Genomic DNA, 27885 nt, shown 5'->3' on the forward strand with positions numbered 1-27885 from the left:
ATAATATATCGTTTTTTCACTCGTGACACATTTTATCATTTGAACTCGTACTTACGTGTGATCGCAAGTTTCACAAACGAACAGAAACGTATCATTCCTTAAATGAACATTTTTCGTTGCTTGTGAATCGTGTAGTCGTTTAAATTGTATGCGAGAGACTCGTCGTCCTTTCAAGATATTAAACTACCTAATAAGACATCTTTAAGTACCGAAGATAGAAATATTAACGAACAATAGTTTCGTATCGATTAGCGATTATTATTTCTAATTCATTGGCTATTTTATGTAAACACATCAATATAAGTGTAGGAGAGAATGTACGGACTTTAATTGATATTTTTTAATGATCATCCTCTGACGGAGATTTTCCTTTTATATGGCCACTCTGTGTGTCCATTATTTTTTCTTTCTCAATCAACAATTTTTATATACTTTTATTTCACTTAGTTTATTTCACTATTATCACTTCTCAGAGCGTTCTCTCTAAATGATTAACATGTGTGCGTGTGCGTGTGCGTGTGCGTGTGCGTGTGCGTGTGTCTGTGTCTGTGCGTGTATACGTGTTGTTACACGGCGAAGGAAGAAAAGAAACGTGTTTCATTTCGATTCGTAATCAAATTCGACATTAATTAATTACTGGACTCCGAAAGTGTACAGAACGAATCCGTTGATTCTGTTCCCTCTGAACTCTTCACTGCATTCGTAGAGCAAAATAAATGAATTTTGCAACTAGAAATCCGTGCATTCATCTTTTCATTTTTTATATTATCGTTCCTACGTAAGGTATTCTGGTACATATTATAACACCGAACTTTTCATACTGTAAATTTTGTTTAGGTGTATATATTCTTATGGTGTCATTTGCATTAACGATCGAAGTAAGGAGGGATAAAATAAAAAACACGATTAGCGTCCGTAACTTACTTAGATTTAAAGGAACGATATTAAATCGATTTAAAAAAGAAAAGTGTATCGATGTGTATGTGATTTTTGAAAAACGAATAATCCGGTCTCCAGTATTGTTTCCATTCAATTATTGGTTCGTGTATGTCCGCTCAGCTAGTCGATAAATTTAGGTGCAGCCAAGCATTTTCAAACCGATCGATCCTTACAATGAGTGCTAGTCATTCTGATACTGTGCGCACCGAATCATCAATTTTTCAAGCAACCGATATTCATTTTGGTCGAGATGTTGTATAATAATCATCGTCTCTCCGATGACAATTTTCGTTGAAGCAATAATATTAAGCCTGGATACGATGCTTTTTCTTTTTCTCGGCGTAATATGGTTAAGAACAAGATGTATCGAATATTTGGTACTTGAAATACATATTGTTCAAACGTACGTAACATTGCTTTTTTAATAACACATCTTTTTTCAAATATTTTTAAATGGTTTTATGTATTATAATTTCATGTTCAGATTCAATTGTATTGATTCAATCCTTCTGCTATGGATATCTGTAGGGGGTAACGCGTTCGTTCAATTTATGAAGGGTGTTCCACCTAACTCATGTCAGTCAACCTTAATTAATTTTATTATTTGTAAAGAAAGGAAAAAAAATGCTTTGGAACGAAGTAATTGTACTTTAGGGAAGTAATGTTTATTATGGGGGTGAAAATCATCTCAAGATATCTTCCAAAATTTTACAGTGACTTTTGTCTTTTCAAATGGAATTATATATATTTTTTTATAATAATTAATTCTTTGTAAGATTCTGTCTGAAAAAGCATTAGGACCCAATATAAAAAAAAAAAAAAAAAAAAAATTAACTCGCGAGATATTTCAAATTTTTGTATTAATTACATTCACTTATCTTGTTTCAATCAAATATGTAAGTATATACCTTATTTTGTCAGGAGTTGGTAGTAAAGGATGCTGCTTTATTTGCTGAAGGTGGAACCCTACTGTTGATAATTGCTTTACAGGATATACGTAGGTTGAAAAGAAAGTTCATGTCCTTTACAACATACGAGAAAACGATTTATAATTAGTATTATTATATGTAAACTATGTCAATATCTTCCTCATATGTGTCACTCAAAATAATAGTGATGTAATCCACATTATTGATTTTTCTAGGAAAGCAAGCTTTTGTGAAATGTTCTTGAATCAATTAAATACGAGTAATGTTACTAATATTTATCTTAAATCAACAATGATGTGATCTATTTAATAAATTTTTCCAATAAAAATAATAAAAGTGAATGCTAACAGAGATGCACCACTATTATTCTGAACTACAGATATGTAAACTGCTCATACATGGAGTAACTGAACGTTTGAATTTATTTACTGATTTATTAATAATTATATTATTGACAAATAATGATTGCTCAAGTTTAACTAGAAGCTAAGATATGATAGAAGTGACGTCATCATCCATCAATCTTTCATCGATACCATCAATATAAATATAAATATATATTTAAATATAGAATTATTAAAACATTTACATCATCAGAACACACTAGGTTATTGCGATAGTAAGAATTTCTCTAACAAGTAAAAACCATCCTATTGTTTACAAAAAATTAATAATCTTTTTTCTTTACAGAGGAGAAGAACCAGTCGGCGTACGTCCAACAAAAGGAGACGATGAGGCACAGCACTACAAGAGAAGTAATGAAGCATAGCCACGTGTAGGTAAATATGTATAATACATATATGTACAGATTGAAGTACCTTGATATTTGAAATAAAGTGACAAATTAATTAAACATAGAATTCCTTGGAAATCCAGAAATACAAAAAATAATACCGATTTCCGTACTTGAGCAATTAAAGAATAAAGAATAAAGAATAGCATCTTAGCTTCCTTCTAGTACAGGTTCATTGAGCCTCCTGTTAGTAATTAATTAATTATTAGCAATTTTTAGAGTGATCGTTCTTGTAAGTTCGACCCGTTGATCCTATAATTATTTATGATTAATTAATTAATTACTGGCCAGTTCTTACAAAAACTATATGCGAACGTTGCTGCGAATATGTAGATCAAGAATCAGTCATAAAAGTTCATAAATTGTGTGTCGAAAAGAAGTAAAATTCCTAATAAAAATTAAATTACGAACCTCGATATTTGAAATCGTGGAAATACAGATTGCCACAACGGCGACCGATCTGACGTAGTCTGCTAAACATTAAGCTTCTCGGTTAGGTCAACGAGTGGCGCTGCTAACACTGTTTCAGTAGATTTCTAAAGTCGTACGCGCCGGTTTCGCAACATTTAATTTAAATAAATAACGTATTAGAAGTGTTCAATGTGTTAAACTTTTGTGTTTTTATTAATTAAAACTCGATCGCGTATCAAATGGTACATAAAGTAATTCGTATTTGCGTGTGTGAGATTTCATTCAATATTCTTAACCATTCCGCCTCCACGGCGTCATACACATGTAAGTAACTACATCTACCAAAATAATTATATGATAATAATCGTAACTCTTTCCTTACACGTTCATATAATATCAGAACAAGAAAGATTAGAATGTTTAAATATCTACAATAAAACAGATTGCACATAATAATAACACGATATAGGTATATATAGCTTTTAATTAAGATACATATTGTATTTATATGTTGGTCAATATTCTTTTATATTGTCTGATAGTTCTTTAAATACAATGTAAGGTTAATTATGCTATAAATTTTCATTTACTTATGAAGTTTGTAGTAGTACAGTTAATACATTGGAATGAGATACTTTTATTTCATATTTTCTGTTTTATGTCAGGAATTAGAAGCGAAAGATCCGTATATGTGCGCATGCGCTACCTGGCGATTGATATTCGAACTAAACTCATAACTGGAATTTAAATTCTCATTTGAAATAGAATTTTCTTTTCTTTTCATACTTGAAACTTTTTAAATAAGCATATAATAGCATATAAAACAAAATATTAAATAAAACATGAGCTTATTAATTAGGATAGTGGTAAATGTACGGATATCAAATGCACGTAATTTATTTTTTTATCAGTTTAGTTTCATAAAATAATGCTATCAAGACAATTCAATTGAAAAGAAAGTAATCAAGAAAATGACCACTTATGTGATATTCTTCCATGTATAGTTATAAAAAATCTTATTCAATCATTTTGAATAGAAAAATGTTAAAACTGATAGGACGAAGAAGTTGTAATTATTTTGAAACCCCATGTGTCTTAGTTAGTAATGAAATTGGGGGATTTACTGAAAGTGAAATTGATCAGTTTGGCTTCTGAGCAGTTCATACGTTAGTAAGATAAGATATGATGTCAAGATCATTGAAATAGGTGAGGTGTACCCTGTTCTGCATAATTACCAGCATAATTTCTATATATATATGCATACACGTGCATGCACATGTCAGACAAGACATAAAATCGAGATTTATCCCAATAGTCACACCGTCGAGAAAATTCTGATCATCGTAGCGAACAGTTCTGGCAACAATATCGCAAGGCTCGAATCGGCGTGCACGACGTCTCGTAAGAGCAGGAGAGCGGAACTCGAACTGTCTTCTCCTTCTATTTGTCGGACTCCGCTCTCATTTGCTGGCTCTTGCGTCCCTCTGCGACTCTCCTTTTCTGTCCCTTTCCATTCTTCTGATATCTATATACGTACACGTATTTCCGTCTTTGTCTTCATCGCGTTACGTGTATATACGTTGCCTTTCTCGCTCGCTTTATCTCTCTTCCTCCCACAATAGGGTGAGATCGGGCCATGGACGTATCCGACAGGATTGGACCAGGTTCTGACGTCACTGCGTGGACCGACGTATCTCGTCGACGATTGTCGAAAGCATGTTGTATTTTCGCGCCTATATATCCACCTACGGCAATCAGCGGCAAATTCAAACACGATGAAGTTACATTTCTTTTTTTTTACTACGCGTCCATCGGGCGTCGCGCGTCGGTTGTTCCTTGGACTTGATGATGATAATTTTTCATAAAGTTTTACCTCAACGAGGGACACTTTTAATTAAATTCTTGTGGTTTTTGAAATTTCGATGAAATCTAAATTTTTTGGACATAGCTAGGGAGAGCGAAATAATATAAATAATAAAGGTGGAAAGAAAAGAAAGAGAAGGGACGAATTATTAATTTTGCTCGTGAAAGCAGAACTCTTGGTGTTTTAAATATGGATTTTTACGGGTCGTATATTCTTTATGCATATGTATATATATATATATATATTTCAATATATGTATACGTGTTCGTACACCTCTGTTCCTCGAGTATGTACCATCTACCTGTTTCATAAAACTGCTTATTCAACTTTGTTTGGGGCTGTTGGTAACAGACAGATCTATCTTTTTATAATTTCACGCAATGTATTTCACTTTTTTCACGTAACATTGAATATTGTTCTTTTCATTAACATAATAGGTTAAAACACTTCAGTGTTCTAATTGTAATAGGTTATATGTATATACATATTTCAAGACTGAAATAATTCGATAATTTCTCGTTTTCTGAGTCTTACAGGTGGGCTATTTTAAGAAATGGGGAATTATCGAGCGGTTACTGTATTTTCTATTTTCCGTTCTTTTTTTAATTTGGTTGGTCCACCATTTTTCTGGAGAATATCAATGAAAATCTTTTTATTACGTATTCAACTAAAGCGTGACATCGTAAAGCGTGACAAATATAAGATCCTAGAAAGAGAACAATAATCGACTTCGCTCAAGATGAATGACATCGAAGTCTGCGTAAGCGACTACGTGCCCCGATGCTGAGGAACATCGGCAAGGGCGCTAGCCGCAGAAAACAGTAGAGGTTAGGTACGACTAGAACGGTGCGTTTCAGGCAGTAGTGAGAAGAGTACCCGGAGAGAGCACCCGGGACGGGTAGGTAGATACACATAGGTAGGTAGAGCGCAGAGGTAGACGAGAAGAGACGACCGCTTGAAATCCCTTTCTCCTTCCCGCCTTTCCTGCCTGCTTCTCTCTACCACCCGTCCGCCATGCCACTACGAGCGAGCGAACGTACAGCTAGGCCGGCACAGTCCTGTAGCCCATTTGGCATTTCCCCAGCTATAGCGGCGGTCCTGTAGCCCATCGTTGTTATCGTCCCGCAGCTGCATAAAGTCGGCTCTACCTCCCCTTACCCCTCTGACCCTCTCCCGTGCTGTCGACCGACCGCCCGTCCAACTCCCCTCCTCGTTCTGTTTCGCTCACCTCGCATCAACGTTTCTTCCTCTATCTCTCTCTCTCTCCTCCTTTCTCTTTCTATGTTTCCTTCTCTCACCAGCCTGCCGACCTGATCGTGTTGCCCTCCTTCCTCTCCCCAATCGTACCGACGCTTCGACCAATCCCCTTCCTTGTCGCCCCGTGAGTTCTCGTTGCCCGCCGTTCACTTCTCTCTCCCACGAGCCTGCCAGCCTGACGTTTCCCCTACTCTGCTATTACTACCACCAACATCGCCTTATTCCACATCGTTACCGCTACCTCACACATACACCATCGACGTCGGTACTACGTTCCTACAGCGACGCTACGGTGGCGCCCCCAGCCAGGGACGCCTCGAAACGTTCTCCCTCCTACTCCCTTCACCGCCCCTCGTCTGATTCAAGTCCATGTACCGTCGACGACGCCTGATGCTGCCGTGCTGCGGTATATACTTGCACACCGTCCTTGTCGTTCTATCGATTCCCTCCCCTTCCTCCTTCCGCCTCTCACCCGCCCTCTTCTCATCCTACTCGTCATGTACCCCCTCTTTTGCTTTTCTCTCTGTCTCTCTCCACGAGTCTCTCACTGGCGGCCAACTTGCCTGTCTGCTTGCTCGGCCTGCCTGACTGCCTGACTACCTACTACCTGCCTTGCTCGTTTACTTACTTGCTTGCATGCTAGTCTGCCTGCTAGGTTGCTAGCCTGCTTGCTTGCTTGCTTGCTTGCTTGGCCTGCCTGTTTGGCCTGCCTGCTTCGTTCATCCTCTATGTCGGCGGTAACCTTGGTGGAGAATAACCCGCCGTTCAATTCAAGGAATTATGACGGCCCCTCGATTTCTCTCTTTTTCTATTTGTTAGCCCCCCTCCCAACCCCTCTCGTCTTTTTCGTTCTTTGTCACTAGTTTCCTTTTCTATCCTTCTTTCACCTCTGATTCGAGATGAGCAGAGCAGAGAGCCGGTCTTTACTCGTTGCCGCTCATTCGCGCTGATATTTACGCGCTCATGGACCCCGTACAGCGAGCGCCGCCATTACGTGGCTTCCAGCAACCATGTCGTTCAATATACAAAGCGAGTTCTACGACTGCGATCTGCGCCTCGGAGATAATTATGGAAAAAGATTTTTGTATATATCGATTGTATATCCTGCTGAACGTCAGCTAATATATCGAAAGATATGAACTAATAAAAGAAAAAAATGGTGTATCATTTTGATGTTGAAGTCAGGCGGAAGGGGTGGTTAGTACTTACAGAATCTCAGAAACAGCGCCATCATCCGTAACGGCGCGCATGAGTAAACGGATGCGTTTCGAGGTTAGATCGTTGCTAAATCATCCCCGTTGTTCAATTCGATATTTTCGATTGAATAGTTTAACAAGGAACTTATAGAAGAGTTATTTTTTCCCTCATTAATCAACTCGGCTACGCAATTCTATGATTTCAAACTAAATTACGGTCAAAAGATATGGAGATTAAACAAAGTAATTACCTAAATACACACATACGTAGAATGATTAATGGTTAGTAAGTATACTGTTTGATCGTTAGTTGATTAGATATTAATCTATTACAAAGAATTATCGTAAATTTTTCTAAACAATATTCTTATGGAAATGCTTCTGTAACCATTGGAATTCCAAATGTACATGTTCTTTTTCATTCACTTTCGCTGTCCTGAACTATTTAGGAGCAAAAGTAAAGGTTAGTTCATGAAACAGTAAATGAAAAAGTATGATGGTGGTCAGTGGTGACTACGCAAGTAGGACGGAAGCAGGTTACACGCGTTTAACCATTTTCCCCAAAACTTTTAACGTGATGAAATTCGAGTTTAATTAGACAGAATGTAAATTTCATTTCATTTACTATTTGAATCGTAATTAAGAAAAGAACTCGACGTAATTTTCTTCGTTCCCCCGGCTGTATGAGAGATTATGAGAAACACGAATGAGACTGATCGTGTGCATTTGAAGAAATGTAAGTGTAGATGTTGCAATTATCGTTTTACCTTAATTTTTGGCGGTTTTACAGGTAACTGCATTGGCGTAACCAGTCAATGATCGATCGGCTGGAAATCACTGCAACGATATCGGCAGAATTAACCCTTCGGATACTTTGTGTCTCTCGCGGGCTCTTCAGTCACTTGAAATTATCGGAGAGTACGGTGAGTAATTGCACTTTCGATTGGTAAATTATTAAACCCGTCCAATCTCGTTTGTTACGTTCGCGTTTTGATTCTGTTACTGAAATCTATCCGGTTCTCCTTTTGTTTTCTTTTTTTTTGTAATCGCACACGATGCTCGTACAGAGTCAATTAAAACAATTTTTGAATTTCGTTCTCGCGAATATTTGAAAAAGAAAAAAAAAAAGGTTTTCCACGCCACTAATTACCATCCGTTACTAACGAGTAAGTGATATTAGTTTTTGAATAGTATCTCCCATGTAATTTTCATTATTCAGATTTCGACAATTACATATTGATCAAGTTGAAAAGTTGAAAAACATGGTTGGGTCACAGAGACCCGACATGCATACGAAGAACGAACACCATACAACTTTTTCCATGCGTTCTTGACCTTTCGACAAAACCATTGGTCCAACCCCAAAGTTCATAGGGTAGAGAATGTAGGATGTCGTTTGCGCGACATCAGTGTCAGTCACTTGTTGAATGCCGGCCAGCATGTAGGTACGGATGAGCATCCGGCGTGCGTCCTTGCAGTGTTTTTCGTTGCGGTCGCGCATTTCTCTTCCCCATTCGTACAAACCGTTCTACGTTATTCTAGAAATAATGGCATAAAATAATGACGATAGTTTCGGAGGCATATCAGGCCGCGGAACGATAGTAATTCAGACAATGAGAATTAATAGTCGATAGATTGATCTTTGAACCGTGTTGCTGTTCAATGTATTAGATTATTATTTTGGGAATTAGTACCTATAATTTCGAAATATCACTGTCAAGGTTTCTATGAAAATTCGTATATTCGAATATTAATAGAATCCTAATTTTAATTTCGAATAGGTGAATTCTTTGAAATGATAAAAATTTTGGATTTCAATGGATATGTATTTCGAATACACTTATAGCTTTGGGAACTACTTTTGGGAATTTGAAACACTATAATTAAATATTTAAATTTTTGTAAATGTCTTAATGGTAACATTCGAAATTATGCAAATAGGCCCAAAATTATGGATTCGAATATCTGAAATACATACGAAATGTATGCACTGCAATTCAAAATTCAAACAGTTATTAGAATTTTTATAGCACAGTTGCAAAGTTTCCTAAAAAATAAAACATCAGATCTCTTAATTCGATTTCGGTGGGTCGAATCGTATTCAGCTGAATAAATTTGCGGTTGGAACAATTAATAATGACTCCACGGAATCATCATTTTAATTATAATTACAGTTATTATTGTTTGATTAAACATTCGATACTTAATGCTCGAACCTATTATGCAGAACGCGGTATTTAAAGGGGATATTTACAGTTAAATTTTGATAACTATTTGATAAGCCTTATTTTATGACGAGTTAGTCAATTTTCTACAAACAAAAGATTGCAAATCAAGTGGTTTATCGAAGAACATACGAAGTACATACGAAGCAAGTAAGTGTGCTTGAAAGGAAAGAGGACAGCTTTTTAGCTAGTTATAGAAGCCTTTGTTGCTCGTTTGGTAGACTCAAGGTGACTTAAATGCGGTTTTAAAGGATTCTATTGTCGCGAGGGATGCAGTTGTTTGGAAAAGTCGACCTTATTCCACTAGGTTTCAACGTAGATACGTGCGTAAATAGAGAACGAGAAGGGCTTGCGTAATACGAGCTCGACTTTAATGTGACCCCATGACCCTTTAAAAGGAGACTACGTCTCCTGCGAATGTGGACTTTGATCCCTCCTGCAATTGATAAACTTTCTTAACATCTTTTCGATTTTCATTTAACACTTTTTGTTAAATTATTTCCTGGATCAACCAAAGAATTTTGTCGATGCTTTTTTGTATTTTAAGGATAAAAAGATTAATTTTCAAAAAACATTTACATAGGTATATAAATCTTTATTTATAAATTCAGCATTACTCGAAATTCAGCATTCCCTTTCGAACTGACAAAAAAATCGGTGATTTTGTGCTCGAACGATCCTAAGCTCAAGTCGGTCGAATTCTGTACGACCTACCTGAAGTACAGGGTTCGAGTTTAGCTTGGAAATATGTATGTATATGTAGGTGGTCGTGGGCTAAGTTCAGTGCCGAGTTCGAACAGGTCTGAACCCTCGGCCCATCGTCCATAGCCCATTATCCCAAAAGGGCCTTGAAAATTCCTTTAGCCTGTGGAATCGGTAGAGCCGAAACTTTGTGTCCTTGTATCCGGTATGCTCTTATACACGTTATACGTATAGCCGACTCTAAGCTTTCTCCCTGGCTTCTCCGCCTTCTTCAGGGTTCAGAGGTGAAAAGAACACAACAGTTCATTGTTAGTTACTTTTAGATTATTTTCTCATAATATTTTCTCATAAATTAGCATTTTTAAATATTGAAATCTTAGCAGGTTTAACGGTGTTCGAAAGATGCGTTCGCTTATCATTTTATCATATCAAACATTTCGCATGCAAAGCGAAAACTGGGACACGCGGCGACTGGTAAGAAAAAAAAGAAGGGAAGGAAAGAAAAATCACGCGTGTCACCGTATTACGTAGCGACTACCTGTTCTTTACGTAATGTGTTGTCGTAGCTGTGTACCGAGAAACTAGAAGAAGTACATACTGGACACGCTTCTTCGCGACAAACGAAGAAATAACACTCTCGTACGTTTCGCGAAGGAATATTTTATCTTTTTGAAATTTCTTCTCCTAACAAACATTTCTCTGTGTATCTAAATGAAAATAACTGAAAGTTTATTTTATTTAACTAATAAAACTCGTTCATATCTGTTTCTGAATTAAAATTTTTATTTATAAAAAAAAAAGGGTTAATGTTGGGTATGCAGCAATGTATGATATTAAATTTAATATTAAGCGGTGCTTTGTTTCATATTTTAGTTGTTTGCATAATTTACTTTTTTTTTTTTTTTTTGTCATGTGCTTGCACGCATTAGGGTCAGTAGGGTGCACCACTTTGTGTCACCATCTTGATTCATTACGCAGGAATCCCCCGATTCGTGACTGACGGTCGTTAGCATGGAAACCTGTCCGCACTTTTGATGAATTATTACTCTTTCCCCTTTTTTTTTCCTGTGTTCTTTTTATTTTTCATTAATGCTCATTCCAACATTCCAAAAACTATTCCATTAGTTCATTTCATCTTTTTGTCATTATAGAGTATTTAGACTTAAAATTACATTTAAAGGAAGGCATGATTTTTAGAAAAAGCAAGCTCTCCCTCGAATGGGGTAACTTTATGGGGAGGTAATTCTGCGAAAAGTTTTCTCGATCGCATCCCCTACGTCGGTAAAGCAGTACTGGCGAGCAGGCAGGAAATTATAAGGGCGGAGGGTTCCCCTTTTAGGAAGGTCGGTTTTAGGGTTGGCTGTTGGGAGTCCCGAGGATCTTCGAGGGGGAGTTTTTTGTCGCGTCTGTATTCTCGCACGGCACGGCGCGGCGCCGCGCCGCGCGCCGAGGGGGCGCTTTTTAAGGCCGGTGGTCGACATCGTAGGACAGCATCAGCAACCGAGTGTTCTGCTTTTATTAATCTGTTACTAATACATATTTCTCTTCTACGAATTTCGGGGTTCCATGACTTCTCTTCAAGCTACATATGTATACCTAGTACATACGTACTTACATACAAAGTGTTTTCCGGAATTAACTCTTTTTATAGAATTAAAGATTCTTTCATATAATTACAGGCAGAATGATTGTTGTACATATATTGGAAAATATTAAATTAATTTTCTAATCGATTCTGAATACATCCACGATTCCAGTGGTTTTCGATTCCTGACCATCGAGCGGTAACTCGGAGAATTCGAAGTTGCATAATTAATTTTTCTATAAATCTCTGGCCGAGGAATAACGCGAAATTTCCTCGCCGGGTAATATCAGCGAAGCTTAGCGGAGCAAAGGGGAAAACTCGAGGAGAGAAAATTTCTCCCTCCAGTGCGACGAGGAGCACGGGTTAGAGGGTGAGCGAAAGAGAAAGAAAGATAGAGGAGAAGCTCCATCGTTGGGTTTGGGTTGGAAAACAGAAAAGGAAAAGATCGAGCTAGGTTACGAACATTAGAGAGCGAGAGAGACGTAGTAAGTGGTGGAAAAAGAAAGGAACGAGGATGAGAAAGAAAGGAAAGCACAATTCTGGAGAAGAAAGGAGACAGAAGGGTGGTAGACAGGAGTTGAATCGGGGGTTGCTTTTTCCTCCCTGGTCTTTCGCGTCCTCGGGCGCTGCGGGAGAACGATTCTACGGAAGGAAATAATATTCTTAATAGAATATGAGAAAGCGTACATTTTCTCGGGATATTCGCGGTAGGTTAGATATACATTTTATTGTGCTGATGATTATGAAAGTGATCTGAATCAAAAGAACTGACAGAATTGAACAGCCCAAAGGAGGAACGATTATAGTGCATTATAAATAATTTATAATTGAGATTTTAGTATGATGTGTTAAACCTTAACTCTTTCATTAAGCTACCAAAAACACGAAAGAACTCATTTTTATCATTCACTGTACACATAATCTCGTCACATAATTAACGCTTTTTCAAGCATTTATTGTATGTATCTACATATGTATGTATGTGAAAAGGAAGGGATTCGATAGGGTTCGCGAAAGAACTTTTATCATAGGGCTTTTTTATTCCCATCGATAACGCCGGATTACGTCGATAGAATTAACGATTCTTTACCTCTTATCGTTCTAATAGCTGAAAGATAGCTGATAGTGAAATTAATGAAAAGTGATCTTCTTTAAACTGAATGATTTGTTCAGCAATATTTTAATGACATACGTTTTCATAGCTCTAATCCTTTCACAAAATTGAGTCTTTTCTATATGTATATGAAATTAAAATTCATATAGATATTTCAAATAATTTTTTTTTAATATAAATAAATGCTTAATACAAAGTTTCATATTGTTATTAATACAACGACTTGTTAAAAAAAATATCGTTGAATTTTTCAGCATTATTATATAAGAATGACCCCTTTTACCCATCATAATTTGCGCTTCATTCTTTTTCTTCCTGCTGAATTCGTGTTTACATCGGTTCTACACTCGTGTATACAACTCGAGAGCAGAGCAGCGAGAATTTTTTCGTGTTATTTTCAACAGTGGCGTTCATTATCCGATGCAGATTAAGATAATTAGCCGGCTGAATAGTGTTTTTATTTTTCACTTTCCACTCTTGCTTTCTTTTCTATCCCTCGCGTTTGCATCCCCGTTTTCGCGCCCCTTTTGCCACGTGCCTGTCGCGTTTCGTTTCTCTTTCGTTTTCAATCCTTTTTACCCCTTTGCTTTTTGTGTCTTGTTCTTTGGCGGCGCTACTATTTTAATTCTCTGTTCCCTTGGTTCCTCTCTTCTCACCGACGACAACGACGACAACGACGACGTGATTTTTTTTTTTTTTTTTTTTTTTTTTTTTTTTTTTTTTATTTTCTTTTTATACCCCCAATACCTTCTGCACTCGGCTTTCAGCGACGCTGTTTTAGTTTCAAGCGTTTGTAACCTTCAAGCGACTGTTTCCCGCCAAATTAGGGGTTTCATTCATACGACGAAGATCGTCCTTTCATTTTATAGTCCTTTAATTCTATGTACATATTAATGGACAGAGAAAGGTGAAGCAAAAATTACACAGTTTTTTTTTTTTTCGTAAAACCAAGTATTATAATGTAATGCAATTTCCTGTATTTCTTATTGTTAGACAACTGCAAAGTAGGCTTCGATAAGGAATTTATTGAAAATTTTTGATGATACGCAAACTTTCTTGTACTGTCTTTACCCCATTTTTTCCTTCTTACCTTTTCGTCTGATACAAATCTATAAATATACGAAAGTTGTTGATATGTTTCAATAAAAATCTTTATACTTTAATGTTTTTTATTAGACAATGTCCGTTTTTGTCGGGATCAAAGGTTTATTCATAATGTAATATTAATTTTTCTCTATGAACTTGCAATTTTTTTTCTAATTTCAATAGACTCGTACCAACGCTCTTGACCTTTGAGCGTTGGTTTCTTTTTTACCGTTTCAAGGTTTCCTCTGAAATTGATTGTTAAGTATTGCTGCTTTTCCGTGCACTTCTTTGCACAAAGGCGAACGACCACTTTCCCTTCGCCTTTTAAAGCGGTGCTCGCGATATTATAGTGTAATTAAGCTTATAATGATTTACAGAAAACGCGCTTCGTACGGTAATTACGTGTTTTTTCCGTACAGTTTATTAAGCTTTTCATGCACGTTTAACCGGGTGAACTTGGAAAGTTTCGTAGGTACGAACATGTTTGCTAACAATAAGTTGGATAAATTTGATTTCTATAAAGAAAAGTAGTAATAGTAGGTAAGCAATAAAAATGTTAGAAACGTTAATCATGTGTAATGTATAATAACAGCTATTTTATTGAATGATATAGAAAAGTAGGAAGCGAAACCTCGTGTGTTCGTTAGGAGGGTGAGTTTGGTCGCGGAAATTTACGAAGCAATGCATTATCAAAAGTTTAATGAACGAGCCTGTTAATATTAAATTAAAATCGATACCTCGAAACCGCTCATTTGGCTTGGCTAGATAGCTAACGTACTCTGAATTTACACGAAAGTTTCACGATACAATTCAAGGTCGAGCATTCGTCTCGTCGCGTCTTTTCCCACGGTCTTTCCCCTTGTATGTAAGTAAGTAAGTACACGCTCTTTCGACCGATTCGAAGGTGGTAAGGCGCCGCGACTTCGACTTCCGGTTCATTTCGAAAACACGCTTTCGGTCTTCGTTCTGTTACATGCAAGTGAAAGAAATTAAAATGATTTCATTAGGTCTAAACGGTTGAATAAAATATAGAAACACTTGACAACATGTATTGAATTTGCAGAAAGTGATTTTAATAAATAAAAGAATAGAATAAAATTTATTTCCAATTTTCTTGCCACGATCGCAGTTCCCGCGTGCGGTTACACCCGAGAGAATAGCTATTCTCGAGTCGAAATTAAAAATTAAAATTAAACATTATCTGTTCCGTGGATCGCGTACGAAATAATTCCATGCTGACGCAGTGGTTGCTCCTCGCGTATCGAGGAAACAGTCTCAGCTAAAAATAAAGGCAGACGATTGATTTAATCGATAATCATATCGCGATTTATATTTATATTTTTGTTAATTATTAAAATTACTTTTCTCTTGCACCACCCTATACAAATTCTGCCCTGTCCCGGCTGCGAATAATATAAATCCACGTTAAGAATGAGCAGCAGCGGTTTTGCGTTGGCAAGAAGTTCGAAGCTAGGTGGCTGGTGTGGGCGTCACGCATCAGCACCCAACAGGAAGCCGTGCCTACTTGCATCGAGTTCAAGTTGCACAGTTTTCCCGTGTGCCGTGTCGCTCCACTCTACCTTACCCCTTCCTCTTGTCCACCATCTCGGTCTGGACTCGATTTAAAAGTTAAACCGGCCACTTTGTGACTTGACCGTGAACCAGGAACGATGTCTGTGCGTGCATCTCGTTGTGGACGTTGAAAAAAGCCACGAGTTTGACGCCCTGTACGCAAAGTACCACCTATATGTAGTCTTTCTATAGTTTTTCTAGTCCTTCGAGGGTTAAATCACCTTGATCGGTTCTTTTTTTCTTCTTTTTTTTTTAAATCAAAATACATGAGATAAAAATTGAAATGATACATATTAGGAAAAATTTTAGAGCAGGAGGGGTTGGTTCCTTCTAGCCTTGTAAAAATTTACTAATGACTTTTAAAACGAATATGCTATCTTGATTAATTCTACTCCTGAAAGAACTCAATCTGATTTCGTTTTTAGCCGGCATGCGATGGTATTTCTTCGAATGGAAAACGTATCCCTGCAGAAACGTTATTCGTCTCTGTAGCATCGTTAGGCAGCCGGTCGATCCGCGAGAATGCATATTTTTTATTTGGTCAGGAGCGAAGAAGAACCGGTCGTCTGTAATAGCTTTCCTCGCGGGCGACAGCTTCTTAAACGCGACCAGAGGTATCGTAATATCGCGTGATACATACACGGAGGAAAATCTCGTTGAACCGTTTCTAAATCGCGCGAATTGTGGTCAGCTCGTATCTTTGGACCACCATGAGTGGTGCGGGGTGCATAGTGCATCGTTTCGAGGCTAACGGTGCATTCTTCTTCCTTTTCTTTCCTTCTTATCTCTCTCCATCCAATGGAACGGTGCATTCTTCTCCTCTTGCCTGGCTCTCTAGGAATCGGCCTATTTCAGAACGTTGCAGGACTAGTCGATTCATTTTTAGACCTCGTGATTGTGTTTCTACTTCTGAATATTTCAATACTGGAAGTACAAGGCTAATTCACACATTGATACCTTATCAAAATTCTAATAAATGCACCTGACGTTCAGAAGAGCCATTGAAAATAAATATAATAAATAGGTACTTTTGTTGCACCAAACATTTGAATGGTTTCCGCATGGATCCCGTGCAGCAGATATTAAATTTAATTCAAAGGGAACGCAGAAGCATTAGTAATTACGTGGTAAATTATAACAATGCATAGCATCGATATAAAAATGAAATGTTTGATCTGATACCTACACATGTTTCGTACAATAGGATGATTATTTCTCGTACAAGAAGATTAAATTCACGTCCCATTTCCCGCGAAAGGATTAAGTCTGAAAAGTTAAGTCTAAAGGTTCGATCCAACGTGGAAATTTTCGATTTTCCACGATTTTCCACGATTCCTTATCCCGACCGAGAGCAATCGAACGGTATATGTACCATACATACTCTCGAGACGCGAGACGTATTATCCGACGCGACGTGCCGATTCAATTTGTCGCCGTTTCTTAAACCCTCGTGTCTTTCGAGAATGACGAATTAATTTCCTCAATACATTTCGGTGCAACGTAGGCTGTAGTTATAGGAGAAGTCTCCTATCATCTGCTTTCAGTCTTGGGAGGATGTAGGGAGAACTAGGGAGAGTCTTAGAAAGCTGGGGGCCATTGGTGTAACAAGGATTTCTTCTTCACGTATTTAGAGAAGTTGGCAAGTGTGAGAAGTATCTTAACAGGTTTAAAACGACGCGACAGAAATTAATTTTCGGTCGAACAGCCCTCCAAGTAAAAAGCTGGAACGTTTCGAGTTAATTACTAGCGAAACTGTTGCAACAGTGTATCGTTTCTCTCGGAAACGTATCAGCAAGAGGGAAACGACTGTTAAGTGTCGGTCGAAGGTTTCGTCTTCTACGTAAAATAACATCCACTTTTTTCCTTGGCTCGTTATCGCATTAATCATCGCGGTTGTTGACGCGTTTTCCACTGGCCATCTCTTCCAGGCAACTCGTTTCCCGCCACGTGGATTTTCTTTGGAAAATACACGCAGGGTCCTTGAACTTTTTCCCTTGCAATTAAGAAGTAGCAACGGGAAGTTGATTATGCCAGTTTACGTGAAGCATGAAATTTTCTTCTTGTTTCAACTACAGACAAAAGAAAGGAAGAGACATTCAGACGTGGGATAAAGAAAGATATTAGAGGGAAAGGAGGAAATGAGGAGAAAAGAAAAAAAAGAAGGTTAGATGAAGAGGTTGAGAAGAGTGAATCGCGTAGTACTACAGCTAGGTAAACGGATCGACGATCGTTGAAAAAGTTTTTCCGAGTTTGGCCGCTCTGTGGCCTCGCGCGATCGTAGCCTCTGTAATTTCCTTGGCTGCAGGAAGTGCAGTCAACAGGTGATTCTTAAGGAGGCGTCGGATATTTCAAGTGGCAATGGGATCATCTCTGCCTGTGACGTCAGTAAACAGAACGATAGAAAAGGGGGGAATCTTCTTACTATCCTATTCACATTTTTCATCCTTTTTTGTTTGCCTATGTAAGTACTTATGTGACGTTGATAAGGGTTCATTTGTGTCGTGTTAAATCCTTCCCAGGAATTTCAACTAGAAAATTGAATGAGATGAAATTATATTAGGTGCAGGGCTGTGTTTATCCGTAGGCAAAATGGGCACACGTGCCTAGAGCCCTGGAAAAGAGAAGTCTGCGTAGATTTGTTTGTCGTAAAATATTTTTACGATTTAGGTTCAGCAAATTTAACTCTGTCCTAAATAATACAATAGTTTCTTATTATTAAACGCGTTCATCGATCACGCTTCTATTTCGGTATAAAGTCCGATAGTTGTCCGATATAGCTGGCATGAATCACGAAGAGGCTCGTCCTCAGCCGTCACATTCGAACTGGCGCTATTGCACCGTGAACCAATCTCAGTTTCGAGGATCGCGCGAAACCTACCAATCCGAGCGCCGTGACGCCGGAAGTGCTCTGGTTCTCTGATATGCTACACAGCCGGGGCATCCCCTGAAAACGTGGGGATCGATTCCCGCGCAAAAAGCCGACCAATCGTTGCCCCGCCGCGCTGTTCTCGAAACTACCAACTAACAATCTGAACTGTGCTTTTGCCTCGTTTCGCTGGCTACTCGTCGACATGTTTTCTAAAATTAAAACTGTTTTTAATCGATTGAATTGTAATTAAGATTAGCATGCAAAGAGGTCTGATTGAGATTAGGTTTCCTCCATGGTTCCTTGGGTAGCGCTGGTGTTAGGTTAAAATTGACCGTGCGCTGAATATTGATCTTCATAGTTGGTCAAATTTTCCTGTGTCCACATTACGAAGCACACCTCGTTAACTTTAATTAGTGATTAATGGACTACTGTCCGCTTTTGGATGCCCATCAACGAACTTTGCATTGATCATCGGTACACAACACTTGGCCCGCTTTCGATTCGAATAATTCTCGTTAAAACAACCATAACTATCTTTTGTATTTTTTTCTAATTTACATGACATATTGAACGGTACTACCTACATACATATGTATGTACATACATGTATAATACATATAATCAAAAATCAGAAAAACTTGAATTATTATACAATACAATACAATACAATACAATAATTATAGGATTTCAAAAAATTAACAATTTTTATTGCCGTTACTTTGTTTAATTCTAATTATTTGATTATAATATCGACCGCTAATCGCTAAGGAATTCAAGGCGTTAATAATATAATAACGAGGCTGTAGTTTTTTTTCTCACCAATCTTACTGCGCATTGTAGTGAAAGGCGCTGACGTTAATTAAGAGTCGTGTTGTTTCTCTATGACATAACGAACACCTTGAACAAAAACTTCCTTACCGTAGCCTGTCTACACGGCTCTCGTTCTTCTTCGCTCGGTTATTGGATATCGGTGTTTTGATATTGCTTGGATACTAGATGATTGCAAACCGTGCTTAATTAGATCCTTGTTTTATCAGAAATTCATAACGATATAATTCGCGACAAGACAATGAAAAATTGTTATTACATTCTCAAAGTTTCCACTCTTTGTTCTACGATACTGAAATATTTCTTATCGATGGTACGGATTTTGCTTGATCATTTTTTCAAATATAGGTACCTACTTGAAATAATTGTGTTTGAAAAATAAAAAAATATAGAAATAAGTGATTAATCCATTCAAGTTGTGACGATAGTTAATATAATAGGTAGAATGTGGAAAGCAACTGTTATTCACTTTTAGCGGTGTATTCGACATTAGCGCACGGTAAACAAAATGGCCGACCCCCTTTTCGGACCCTTCTCACCCGGTCGCGATCGATGAAAATGGTTGCCTAGCTGCGGCCAGAATTTTGCTGCGCGATATTCCATCCAATATTTCGACCTGTATTCTCTTCTCTTCTCTTCTCTTCCCTTCCTATATTCCCCTCTCTCTTTTTTCTATTTTTGACAGCGGTGATTTAATTACATTGATTCGTAACCGCTACTCTTCTTCGTCCTTTATAATAAACAATTGTTCTGTAATATCGTACATACCGAATTCAATTTCCACTGCAACTATTCTTAAATTTCCCTTACTTTACTGACAAATTTTTTTTCACAATATTTCATTAGTATCTATATTTGATAAATTTTTATATAGAAAAATATTTTTGACAATTCATAGTTTATCGGTTAAATGTTATTTGGCTGGTTGGTTATCATCATTATCATCATCATCATCATCATCATCATCATCATCAGTGTCATTTGAATGGTCTTTCAAAGAATTCTGGATCGGCTAACGAACCGCGACCGTAGTATACAGAAGAGCAATAGCTGGTAATCATGTAGAACCGAAACGGGATGGCAAAAGTGATTAATTGTGGATTGAAATATATCGCGAATCGCCTCTAAATCGAATGGACATATTAATCTGTGCGGCGGCGGCCACGCGTAATTATTCCTGCGGTCGAATTCAAGTTGGTAATAATGCTCCAATTTCGACGTCGACGTGGGACGTTTGAAGTTTCGAACGGAGCGTCGTCGTCCTTCGTGCGGTACCAAGGGTGCGCGCATGTGCACCCGCTATTCGACCGACGGCTCTCCCATGGCTGACCATCGCCGCGCTCAATTAGCTTCTTGCCAACGAACAAATTTATATCGCCGATTTTCCCTATGGAAGCCTGACCTTGATTGCGAATTTACTATCTATATTACATTTGTTGTGATACCCTAACGTCCTAGTTTCCGTTCTCCAAGTTCCGAATACCGACTTAGCCGCCGCCGCCGCGTGTAGAGCTTTAATTGTCGGGATATCTTTGGAAAGCTTTGCAAAGGAAGAGGTTCTATTCCCCTCTGCTTCTATAAACGCATATCTAAGTACAGTAGACGAAGAACGGAGAACGGTGAACGGAGAACGGAGAGCGCTGTTCAAACTAAAGATACCAGGTTTGCTGTTTGAGTAAATTTCCGGGTCAACTTCATCTCGGATTGTTTTCCATCGCGGATATTTCAGCCGCGTATAATTTCAAACGTGTGCACGCAGAATCGCGACTGATTGCAGACTTGGCGATTCTTCCTGCGTTTCTCCTTACCCGCGGAACCAGTGGATCCTGCTAGTCGCGGTTGTTTGTTTCTTTGTTTGTTTGTTTGTTTACGATTCAAGAAGCATAATGAACCCCCGCTGTCTTCCATCGCCCATCTCCCGGCTTCTTCAGCAACCGTACCGTACGTCTCGCTATCTCTCTCCCTTATCTCCCTTTATTTTTCGAAAGCACCCGTTGAATGAGTGAGCCAGGAGAAACAGATAGTGTATGAAAAAGAGAGAAAGAGAATATTAGAAGAAAAGGGAACGAGAGAACTCCACTTCATCGACCGTGTGTTCCGCGACGGCGGGGGGTAGTAGAGACGAGGAGAGGGTTACTCTACCTACACACTTTGAGAGGTGCGCGCGCGCGAATGGTAGCGGAGAGGGTAGTTGGGGTGGTGGGGATCGCAGGACGCCATTTTCCTTGAAAATCGATCCTGACACTCGCTCCTTCGTAGTTACGTTTTCCTTTTGCGACGACCTCCTTTCGACCTCCGTGTCTCGAGCCTTTTTCCATTTAAATCTCATCAACGAATAACGTGGCAATTATGAGATGCAGATCGAATTTCTGCTTTCGCCAGTTTAGGTCTCGAATAGGAAAGGACGCGAAGGATGGAAAAGCAGTTGGACGGGAAGAAATACGGTGGTAGGATGCGGTTCAAGAGAAAGATGTGTTCGTGGCAGCGACGCTGGTAACGTCCAGCAGGCTTGGGCGCTGGTTTCTATCTGACAGGATATTTTTGTGGGAGCCTGACTACCCCTGTTTTCCAACCCCCTCTCTCTCTCTCTCTCTTTCTCTCTCTGTTCAATCCCTTTCGTGTCTTCTTCGCTGCCTCCCTCTTGGCCTCCCCTCGTTCCTTGTTATCCTACTGGTTTCCATGTGACGTCAACGGGCGAATCCGACCAATCGTGGCGCGGACTGAATTATAGAGCGAGAACGTGGGTGGCCAGAGGAAGGGAAGAAACTGATGCAGGCCGGATTACGCTACCCTGAACTCTGGACAACGAGCAACCCCTTGACGATGACGACGACGACGACGACGACGACGACGACGACGACGACGACGACGACGACGACGCACAAGACTTTGCCTCGTATGATTTTATTTGCCCGAACAAAATTACCAATGTTGTTACTTATTCAGGAAAATAGATCGTAGATCGATCGTGTGTTAGACGACCAATCGATAAAAGAAAATTTCAGAAATTTTCTTAAATCCACAAATAAGAAAAATGAAAAGGTTGTAATTAGTAGGGGATGAAAAATGATCTTCCTCTGGCAACCAGCTGCTTAATAAATTTTTCTTTCCAAGTGGACTGGTAGTGAAAGGGTTAACACTTCTATAAAATAATTTCTCTCGATCAAGTTAAAATCTGTGATGTCCGGTGAACACGTTAGCGAGGGCGTTCGTCAGTGGGTTAAAAATGGGCTCGGGGGGAGAGAGACATAGGCATCGTGACGACACGCGGGATGTGCTACAATCACCTTTCACCGTGTCTGCTTTCACCGGCGTAGACAAGAGGGAGAAAAAAGAGCAAGGGGGCGGCGAGAGGAGGCGAAAAGAGAGAGGGATACGCCTGGTAGTTTGGGATATGCGAGCAAGTCGAGTAGCTTGGAAAGTCGGTCCGCGAAAGGTACCGCGAGCGTGCAGACCGCGAGAAACGAACGTGATCATCTTTTTTTCCTCCCCCTTTCCGTGCACCCTCCGTCCGCTGGTTCCTTTGCTTGGCGTGGGAGAACCAGGCGTTTCTTGCCGCTTTAATACGCGGTCGTGGTACACAATATGGAAAAGACCTTCTCTATGTTGGTGTACGTGCGCGGGGAAAATATCCTGTTCCCATGCACGTTCGCCTATTCCTTTTTTGCGCATTTCGCGGTACGTTCGATTAAGTTTTGCAACTTTGTCGTCGTTTTTCCGCTTCCGCTAACTTCCGCTAGCTTCCGCTAGGTTCGGCTAGGTTCGGCTAGATCTTCGATCATGAAAGTCGGACCGGTACCCTTGTCGCGCATGCGTCACCGCTGCTTGGTAAATCCTTCGACTCTATGAGTCAGCTTCTTCCTCTCTTCTTATCAACAGTTTCATTTTGCCATTCTTTCATTTGGTCCACTTTCCTTTCGAAATTAGAATAATGTGTTTTTCAATTACAACACTTTTTGTCCCTATATTATCGAGAGAAAATTTGAAGAAGCCTCGTGAAAGCACGTTTGTCGTCTCGAATAAATTTCGGTCTCATCTCGACTAACCGATTCGGGCAGTTTTAATCGCGTAATTTAAGCACGACGATGCAAGCTACGACTCGACTCCTCTACTTGCCACGTTACACCTACGGTTTTCCAGTTTTTGACCCCGCTAGTCGTTGCCGACAGGGACGGAGAAAAAGCAAGGGGGTAAAAGCGAACAACGACAGAGAGGGTGGCGCATTGAAATCGAACGACGGGAGAGATGGAGAAGGCGATAGCGTAACTCGGTCAGAGGAAGAGAGAGAGAGGGTGGAAGCCATCGCACGGAGGACGAACCATGACCGTATCTGTCCGCCGCGCCGCGTGTACATGTTTTGCTAGACCGTTCCGTTGGTGTTGGTGTTGGTGTTGGTGAAACTTTGCTGCGCCACCGTATACCCTCTCGCGATCCTTGCGATGGTGGAGCTTTCTCGTTTAAGCGCGCTTGCAAAAACTTATCCATACACGTACGCTTGCGTGTAAACGTCTACTACACGGTTATACACGGTTAGAGAAAGCGGCACACCCAAGCGAAATCTCACACGGACGGCGAGCGTGGTTATTCGTACACGGGAGCGTAGTTTTAGCGTATACTTGAAAACGAGTATAGTCGTGGTTGTGTGCGTGCGCGAGTGGGTTAGAATTTCGACGAGGGATGGGTGGAACTGGCGTAAAACGCGAGCACAGAGGATGGTTCTACGTGCACAGAGAGGGAAAGAGGGGGACGGAGAGGGAAGGAAAACGCGGAGTAGAACGAAACTGAAATGGAACGAGGGGGTGGATGAGGGAACGAGGGGTAGTAGAACGGGCACGAAGGGGTGGGTTTGGCTCAATCCAACGTGGAGCGAGGCGAGGTTACGGTGGGGGTTGCGGAGCTCTACAGGGGTGGAGGTTGACGACGAACGAACGAACGAACGAACGAACGAACGAACGAACGAACGAACGAACGAACGAACGAACGAACGAACACCGATGACTTATTAGCAGAGTGCAAGTTGGCCGCGTGTTTGTGAACTTTCGAATAAATGTACGTACGCGGTGCTACCGTTGCCTCCGCTTCGACGATAGAAAAAGAAGGGGATGCTGCTGCTGCTTTCCCCTATTTCTACCTTTCTACCCTCTGCCTCGTCTCCTCGGGACCTCCGAGAGAAAACTCCGACGATCACGCGCTTCGTTGCGTTTTTTCCTTTCCTTTCTACCTTTCTCTTTCTCTCTCTCTCTCTCTCTCTCTCTCTCTCTCTCTCTTTCCCTCACTTACTCTTTTTCTTCGTATCCCCGATGTCCCTGTATACGTTTACAGACGAAATTCGTATCTTATAAATGCTCGTACAGCCGGTAATATTGAGAATTTAGATTGAAAAATATTTGGAATGAAATTTGGTTAGATTTAAGAGAAAAGAAGACTATTGATAGGATTATACAATATGAATACCAAAGCTCGCTGTTCATTATCCTCCTCGCAACCGTGCCAGCTAGGGCCATTGATCAGCTTTGTCTCGCCGAATATACATCGAGTTACCCTTGTCCTGTCCTTTTTCATCCCGTTCATCTTCTCTGCTTTATCTGGTTGCCCGTGTGCCCTCTCGCTGCTTGTACTCCTTCGTTTTTTCCTTGAGATACCTACGTGCTCATCCCTGATCGGATCGGCCGTGAGATTACCGAGCCAGCCGAGAGAGCTGGTTCGTTTTGTGCCGGGACAGCGCGAACAGGGTGAAAAAGGGGTATGATTTCGCGCGGTTTTCATCGGGCTCTACTAACTTTTTTTCTATTTCGATATGGACTTACGGAGCATCACACCGGCACTCGTTTTATTCGCTTTTCAATATTTCCTTTTTGGTCTTTCTAGCTGTACTTAAGATATTTGCAAAGTCTCTGCTAAAGGGTTTGAATTCACTTGAGAAAGGGACTTTGAATGGGAATATCAAGTTTCCACGAAGGAAATTTGGTCAACAATCTTTCCCGGCAACGTTTCTCTTGATCCACAAGGGCAAATCTGTTGAAAGTAAAGCTCCCGAAGGGTGGACGAATCTTCGGCCTACGATTAGGAAACTTTGCTCGAGATTTCACGGGCTTTGCGAACTTTCACGGGGGTTGGGTCGCGGTGTCACGCGGTAACTGTAAACATTATTGGTTGCCTAAGTAAAACTTTGATCGATCGAAAGGATCTAGGTTGCTTTCTGTGGGCCATCAACAACTCTGCGACCTTCGACATTTCGTTGATTCGCTCGAACCTATTTCTATTTCGACTTTCGTATATTTTCAGAGGGATTTTACGTGTTAGGTTGTTGCATATTGAATAGACGATTTCGAAACGTTGAAATTCTAATACGATTTGATTATGTATAAAACTACCTCAAAATGAAAGTTCAATGAAAGTGAATACATCACAACGTTTGGTCAATAAATATTCTTAACGCAGAATGAATGGTTCTTTATTGAAACGAACAATGGGACATTTCCTAATGGATAATACCTACTAATTAATTCATTGTTTGTTTCAACAAAGGACCAGTCATTCTATATTTAGAGTATTAATCAAGTTTTTATGTAGCTACTTGTATCTAATCGTAAGATTAAGCTTTAAGCTTTTATATGTCATCCAATCCTGTCAGTAGTTTCAGATAGTTTCAGATAGTTTCAAATTGTTCATTTAATGTATGTACAACAACGTAATAGAAACGATGATTTTCTTCGGTAGTGTCCATTTATGAGAAGCCATGATATCGTTAGTTACCTTGAACAGAGTTTTGATTAATGGAAACTCCTTGCTTCCGTGGGACTTAACAATGAGCAAGCGTAGGCGAGTGAAATTAATTCCGTGTGTTATTAGCACTTTGACCCTTTGTAACTTTGTGCTCTTCTCACCCTGTGTAACCTGACGTTGATGACAGACTATCGATGTATTATCGTGCCGGAGATTGGACGTTTATGATACCTGGATAATAATTGATGCCGTCAATTACTTTTTATGGATGGGTAGTTTTAGTTTTCTGGCATTTCAACTTGAAAACTTAGTCAATCGAAATGATTCACAACGAAACGAAGTTAGCAGAATCAACAACGTTTCGAGTTGGTTGCGTTTATATCAATTCAGTAAACTTAATTCAAAGTTTAGTTTTATTCCTTGATTCAAATACAGCAAGATTCGCCTGTTGGAGATTTTATTTAACGATGTTTAGGAAAGCATAAAAATTAATATTAACTTGAAATGAGTTGAAATGAAAAAAATATTTTCTTCTTTGAATTATTTGATTCTTTGGACCATCGTGTCATTAAGTGGAAGAAAGCCGATCTAAACTTTCGGAAATGTATCGCACGAGTGCAAGGAGGGCCACATGGGCCACAGTGTGCATAGGTGAATAGGAAAGGATGAGGTGGGTGGTGTACTCCGATGCATTTTAAATGAGTCTAAAAGCGATTCGGCTGCCCGCGCGCACGTTTCGTATATATCGATTACCGAAATGCGCGATTCGAGAAGCGCGCCAACATTCTCTTCGTTATTTTATTTGTTTCTTTGCTTTTTAAAATAATCACATTCCTAAGGAAATGTTCAGCTTCAAAAATTCAGTTACATATAGGTATTATAGGTAATTTCGCGATTGGTTCTTTATTTTCCTCTTTCCAATTATTTCATTAAATTCACACAATGTATAGTGTCATTGGCTTTCAACTAATATTGATCTTAGAGTACGATTCTATTTTTTCTTTTTAATTTCATTTTTAATTGTTTTCGCCATGATGACTGAACGCATTTGCAATTCACCACCCCCATAATACTGACCGCCGGTCATTCGGCTAACCCGTTTCCCATTCCGATGTCCGGCCAATGTCCATGCAACCCCCATCCACTATTCTCCATTCGTGCTATTCGTCTGTAAGCACTTTCTATCTTTGCTCTGTGAGCCACGTGTTCATACAATCATTTTACTTTTCGATTGTTCCATGAAAATGAGAATTATAATTTCTATAATGTCTCTATTTTAATTGTAATATTATTTTAAAAATATGGCTCGAATACATCCAAGAACCAAATTGTCAATTGTCTAAATTTCTATTCATATAAACATATCCTCGTGTCTGGATATTTATATCTCTCTATCAATTTTGAATAAAGGTAGTTGTACTATTCAGGTCGAAGTTTGTTTGAAATTTAATTAGGTTTCTGCAGGGAGACGGAGGGTTGGAGATAGAACTAGGTATCGTTAAATTTTGTAGTCGTGTAACTATCAATCATGTCTAACTCGTAAAACTAAATTCTAGGGGAGTGTTGATAATTTGAAAACGCTGTCCTGTTATTTTCACGCGGAACAATATTCCGCGTAGCGGCGCGGCGCGGCGGTGGTCCGCGTCGGTGTGCGCCAGTCGCAGTGATCGCGCTCTTCCCGCTCGATCGATACCTAAATTTATTATGCCCCACTTGCCACCGTGGAGCCGTGCTATGTTACCACTATTATACCTGTTTTGACTTTCTGCCATTCAAAATTTCAACGTAA

The 27885-nt window shown here is 39.5% G+C and overlaps 1 long non-coding RNA gene across 6 annotated transcripts in view; it reads left to right on the forward strand.

The window, feature by feature from the left end:
* Nucleotides 1-3164: 3164 nt before the first annotated feature.
* Nucleotides 3165-27885, forward strand: part of LOC117609996 (uncharacterized) — a 140200-nt gene continuing 115479 nt past the window's right edge. Inside the window, exons 1-2 of one of the 6 annotated variants that reach the window (XR_013063178.1) lie at nt 3165-3396; nt 8180-8312. This is a non-coding gene — a long non-coding RNA (uncharacterized LOC117609996). Of the gene's footprint in view, nt 3397-5761; nt 5853-7423; nt 7672-8179; nt 8313-27885 lie in introns of those variants that run through there. The other 5 variants (XR_013063173.1, XR_013063177.1, XR_013063174.1 and 2 more) reach the window with 5 other exon arrangements.

The sequence above is a fragment of the Osmia lignaria genome, chromosome 12 (assembly GCF_051020975.1).
Source record: "Osmia lignaria lignaria isolate PbOS001 chromosome 12, iyOsmLign1, whole genome shotgun sequence".
NCBI lineage: Eukaryota > Metazoa > Arthropoda > Insecta > Hymenoptera > Megachilidae > Osmia > Osmia lignaria.